This window comes from Silurus aristotelis, assembly GCF_946808225.1.
Source record: "Silurus aristotelis genome assembly, chromosome: 5".
In the NCBI taxonomy this organism is placed as follows: Eukaryota; Metazoa; Chordata; class Actinopteri; order Siluriformes; family Siluridae; genus Silurus; species Silurus aristotelis.
Window position 1 is genome coordinate 15,482,747 of NC_139578.1, and position 6,282 is coordinate 15,489,028.

General features: G+C 38.7%; 1 pseudogene across 1 annotated transcript; it reads left to right on the forward strand.

Annotated features, from left to right (window-relative positions):
- Positions 1–4,474: 4,474 nt before the first annotated feature.
- LOC310726602 (histidine N-acetyltransferase pseudogene) lies at positions 4,475–6,057 on the forward strand (annotated as a pseudogene). Its single transcript, XR_014538355.1, has 3 exons — positions 4,475–5,289; positions 5,573–5,797; positions 5,980–6,057. The product of XR_014538355.1 is annotated as a histidine N-acetyltransferase pseudogene (transcript).
- Positions 6,058–6,282: the final 225 nt, after the last annotated feature.

Genomic DNA, 6,282 nt, shown 5'->3' on the forward strand with positions numbered 1-6,282 from the left:
GAGTTAATAATATTAAGAAGAGGCTCACCAGCTGTATATAACACTTCCTTCAGTAGTTTAGTGGGAATTGGATCTAACTGGCATGTTGTTGATTTAGCTTTCATAATAGCATCATACAGCTCTTCCTGTCCTATACATCTAAAACAGTGTAGTTGTGGGGTTGTAGGTACGATTGTGTCGGGAGATGCTGTCAGAGGTTGAACTGCCACAATTGTTTTTCTAATGTTATCTATTTTTTCAGTGAAGAAATTAATAAAGTCTTCACTACTAAACTGTGATGGAACACATTTTTCAGATCCCTGATTTGTTGTTAATTTAGCGACTGTACTGAAAAGGAACCTGGAATTGTTTTTGTTATTTTCTATGAGTTTGCTCAGGTGTTCAGCTCTAGCAGCTTTTAGCGCTTGTCTGTAGCTAAGCATACTGTCTTTATACGCAATTCTAAATACCTCCAATTTAGTTTTTCTCCATTTTCTCTCCAGATTACGTGCTGTTCTCTTTAGGGCATGCGTATGACTATTATACCAAGGTGCAGGTGCTTGTTCTCGAACCATTTTTAACCGGATGGGGGCAACAGTGTCTAAAGTGCTAGTGAGGATAAGGTCTATGTTGTTCGCCATCTCATCAAGATGATCAGCAGTTATGGGTTTAATGTGAAACTGAGATAAATCAGGCAGGTTATTTATGAATCTGTCCTTAGTGGTTGGAACAATAGTCCTACCAAGTCGATACCGTGGTGAAACACGGTTAATCTGCTCTACCGGTAGTGTGTACAGTATGAGATAATGGTCTGTGATGTCATCACTATGGGGTAAAATATCTATATCAGTGACGTCTGCTCCGTGGGATATTATTAAGTCTAGTGTGTGGTTAAAACGGTGGGTTGGTCTGGTGACGTTTTGTTTAACTCCAAAAGAGTTTAGTAAATCGACAAATGATAATCCTAAAGCACCGTTTACATCATCTACATGAATATTAAAATCTCCTACAAGCAGCACTTTATCAAAACTGATCAAGAGGTCTGAGAGAAAACAAGCAAACTCTTGAAGAAAATCAGCGTAGGGCCCTGGGGGTCTGTACACGGTGACCAGAGCGAGTTTTCTATGTATGTCTGAAAGTGCAATTTTAAGAACGAGCACTTCAAATGATTTAAAACTGAATCCTAATCTCTGACTAACATTAAGAGAGGCACTATAAATGGTTCCTACACCCCCCCCCCCACGACCAGTCTGACGGGGCGCATGCTTATAAACATATCCTGACGGTGTAGACTCGTTTAGACCCATATAATCACCTGGTTTAATCCAGATCTCAGTGAGACAGAGTGCATCGAGATTATTATCTGTGATCATCTCATTTACAATCAGTGCTTTGGGTGCAAGTGATCTAATGTTTAAAAGACCGAACTTTAGAACTTTGTTGTGTTTGTTTATCTGGCATTTTTCAGTTTTAACTGCAATAAGATTTTAACAGGAAAAAAAAAAAAAAAAGAACTACTGATATCGCAAAATGTAGTTGAGTAAAAAGTAAGATATTTGATTTTAAATGTAGTGAAGTTAAAGTAAAAGTCTCCCCAGATGGAAATACCTCACTAAAATACAGATATGCAAAAGAAAAGTACTTAAGTACAGTAACAAATTTAATTTAATCTGTTAATGTGTAGCACTGAGCAGAGTTTCACCAATCAATAATCAGTGAAGACTGTGTCTACAAATTGTGGCACAATTTCAGAATAATATTCCTCAAAATTTAATTGTAAAACAGTTGAATATCTCATCATTCACAGTACACAATATCATCAAAAGTTTTAAAGAATCTGTCGAAATCTCTGTGCACAAGGGACAAGCGTAAAAATCAATATTTCACATTACCACCTCTAGAAATAATTGTCTGTGAACACAGTTTGCCATGTCATTCACAAATGGAGGTTAAATCTCTAAAATGCAAAGAAAAAGGCATGCATGAACATGATCCAGAAACACCAGCATCTTCTCTCGGCCCAAGCTCATTTAAAATACTTAAAGTACTTAGACATAGTGGACAACAGTTTTGTGGCCAGATTAAGAGAAATTTTAATTTCTTTTTGGAACTCATTGACACCATGTCATCTGGCCTAAAGTGGAGAGGGACTTATTATCAGTGCTCAGTTCAAAAAGCCACATCTCTGATGGTATGGGAGTGCATTAGTGCCTGTGGTATGGGAGGCTTGCACATTTGGAATGACTCCATCAAAGCTGAATGATATATACAGGTTTTAGAGCAGCAAATGCTTGCATCCAAAGGATCAGGGATATTTCAGCAAGATAATGCTAACTGCATACTGCATCTATTACAATAGCATAACTTTGTAGTAGAAAAGTGCCGTTGCTGAACTAGTCTGCCTGCAGTTTAGACCTTTCACCAATTGAAAACTTTTGGTACATCATGAAACGAAAAAGACAACAAAGGACACCCAGAACTGTTGAGCAGCTAGAATCTGATATCAGACACATATGGGACAACAATCCTCTCCCAAAACTTCAGCAACAGATTGCACTGCACTGACAACACTGACCCCTGACACAATGGTGTCATTGTCAGTGTCTGAGAATAGGTTTGTAGAAATATGTCTGTTTGTGTAGAGGCTTTAGAGCCCTGGGTCAGATGAGAGAGTCGAGATCAGGAAGGTGTCTACAGTTCATATTCAGCACCTAAATGAGTTAGTTGTAACTGGCTATATTGTCTTTTGAATGAGTTGCCCAATCATGAGTCAATAAATCTTGTGAAGAGACAGAAGAGCTGTGCCAGGATGAGTTGTTCCTGGCTGGCACACCATGACACCTTTAATCACTCACATATTTATAAAACACATACAGTGAGGAAAATAAGTATTTGAACACCCTGCTATTTTGCAAGTTCTCCCACTTAGAAATCATGGAGGGGTCTGAAATTGTCATCGTAGGTGCATGTCCACTGTGAGAGACATAATAAAAAAAAAAAATCCAGAAATCACAATGTATGATTTTTAAACTATTTATTTGTATGATACAGCTGCAAATAAGTATTTGAACACCTGTCTATCAGCTAGAATTCTGACCCTCAAATACCTGTTAGTCTGCCTTTAAAATGTCCACCTCCACTACAATTATTATCCTAAATTAGATGCACCTGTTTGAGGTCGTTAGCTGCATAAAGACACCTGTCCACCCTATAAAATCAGTACGAATCCAACTACTAACATGGCCAAGACCAAAGAGCTGTCCAAAGACACTAGAGACAAAATTGTACACCTCCACAAGGCTGGAAAAGGCTACAGGGAAATTGCCAAGCAGCTTGGTGAAAAAGGTCCACTGTTGGAGCAATCATTAGAAAATGGAAGAAGCTAAACATGACTGTCAATCTCCCTCAGACTGGGGCTCCATGCAAGATCTCACCTCGTGGGGTCACAATGATCCTAAGAAAGATGAGAAATCAGCCCAGAACTACACGGGAGGAGCTGGTCATTGACCTGAAAAGAGCTGGGACCACCATTTCCAAGGTTACTGTTGGTAATACACTAAGACGTCATGGTTTGAAATCATGCATGGCACGGAAGGCTCCCCTGCTTAAACCAGCACATGTCCAGGCACGTCTTAAGTTTGCCAATGACCATTTGGATGATCCAGAGGAGTCATGGGAGAAATTCATGTGGTCAGATGAGACCAAAATAGAACTTTTGGGTCATAATTCCACTAAACATGTTTGGAGAAAGAAGAATGATGACTATCATCCCAAGAACACCATCCCTACTGTGAAGCATGGGGGTGTGGCATCATGCTTTGGGGGTGTTTTTCTGCACATGGGACAGGGCTACTGCACTGTATTAAGGAGAGGATGACCGGGCCATGTATTGTGAGATTTTGGGGAACATCCTCCTTTCCTCAGTTAGAGCATTGAAAATGGGTCGAGGCTGGGTCTTCCAACATGACAATGACCCGAAGCACACAGCCAGGATAACCAAGGAGTGGATCTGTAAGAAGCATATCAAGGTTCTGGCGTGGCCTAGCCAGTCTCCAGACCTTAACCCAATAGACAGTCTTTAGAGGGAGCTCAAACTCCGTGTTTCTCAGCGACAGGCCAGAAACCTGACTGATCTAGAGAAGATCTGTGTGGAGGAGTGGGCCAAAATCCCTCCTGCAGTGTGTGCAAACCTGGTGAAAAACTACAGGAAACGTTTGACCTCTGTAATTGCAAACAAAGGCTACTGTACCAAATATTAACATTGACTTTCTCAGGTGTTCAAATATTTATTTGCAGCTGTATCATACAAATAAATAGTTTAAAAATCATACATTGTGATTTCTGGATTTTTTTTTTTAGATTATGTCTCTCACAGTGGACATGCACCTACGCCTCCATGATTTCTAAGTGGGAGAACTTGCAAAATAGCAGGGTGTTCAAATACTTATTTTCCTCAACAACTGTAACTGTACAAACTTAGTTACTCATATACATGTAGTCACAGATAAACTATGAAACACTAGATAAATTCATGAGAGTAATGAGAGGAAAATAAAATACTTCCACATGATAGGAATAATCTACAAGTTGTAGTATAATTAGGATATGTAGATGTGTATACGATTGTCCAATGTGCGAAAGCTGAAAATAGCATATTGTATGGAAGGCTTAGGAATAAACCTATTGTTTTTTTTTTTTTTTTGTAGTCCATCCCTAAGACGGCTGAAGTTAATGGTAATCGGAATTATTGTGCAACCCGACACAGAGGAGGGAATGTCTAAATATATTGGTAACTGGGAAGTGTAAAATTTACAGGTAAAGTTAATGTTAACCGGGTGCTTAAGGGGGAGGCACATTGTGTATAAATACTGATCATTTCACTGTTAATTTTCACTCCATCTCTGACTTGGTTGTGATTGTACTGCAACAAACTCTATTTAGTTTTTTCTTATCAATGGATTCCAAGTTTTATTTCTCTGAAGAAGAGTATCTTCGGGCAACGTTGGCAAACAATTGTTATTGTTGTGGCAATTTTAGTTAACTTGATTGATTACAATAAATCAGGGAAAATATTTACTAATGAGAATAAGTTTTCCATTTCCTGTTTATCCTTGGAGAGCAATGGACCCACATTTTATACAAGAAAGTAAGGGTCTAAAACTCTGGCTGGCCAGACCACAAGACTATGATGAGGTGATGGCTATATCACAGGACATCTACCAAGTTAATGATTACCTTCCACATCATTACCACAACTGGATGACCCAACATGATAGAGTGGTTATAATCGGCAGGAGAAATGAGAAGCTGGTAAGAATAGTTTCTATTAATGACTGTCTGGAAAAGTTTTATATTATGCTAGTTGAATGTTAAATTCATTGATCCCTAAAAAGTAATTTCCCACCCGAAATTTTTTCTTTAAATCTGTAATTATAATGCAATTATTAATTGTCTATTCATTGCAATTATATTCAACATGTAAGTTTGTGTATGTACAATAGCTGGTAATTTTTTTAGCCAAACAATAAAAAGGCTTTACTCTATGCCTAAGACAACTAGCAGAGTACTCATATCATTCCCTGTTTGCCTGTAGGTGGCACTGGACTCTGGAATGGTGGTTGATGGAGGGCAAACAGTGGTGCTGGAGGGATTAAGGGTGTGCCCTAGTGAAAGAGGACGTGGTGTAGCTGGGGTTATCCAGAGAGTGACTGATCACTACATTAAACAGGTTTACCCAAGTGTTACAACAAAACGACTGACAAGACGTGACAACCCAGGACCTGAAAAACTCTCCAAGTTTATTGTTCTGGCTTGCCGGGTAATTTAAACTTTAGCATTTTAGATATTATTTTTTACAAATCCATTTTATATAGTTTAAAATCTTTCCCTAGTTTAATTTGCCTATGGTTGTTTTTTCTATATCTTTTTCCAAATAATCTCTCTCTCTCTCTCTCTCTCTCTCTCTCTCTCTCTCTCTCTCTCTCTCTCTCTCTTTCTCAGGCTATCCTGTCTTTGTTTGGGGAGGCTGAAAGTTTTAAAGGATTTGTCACAGACCAGAAATTCATGGCAATGTTGTGATTTATATTTATATGCCTCCAACATTTTGGGAATCCATGAGACAGTTTTGTGATAGACATGAAGGAGTAAAACAATATATGTATTATGGGGAGCAATGGCTTCTGGAGAAAGAGATGTCATAAATATTAGAAACAGTCAGACAGGAAAGGTTCCGTCTTATAAAGGGTAATAGCATTCAGAACAGACAGCACTCAGTAGCTATGTTTCTTCTTCTTCTTTTGGCTG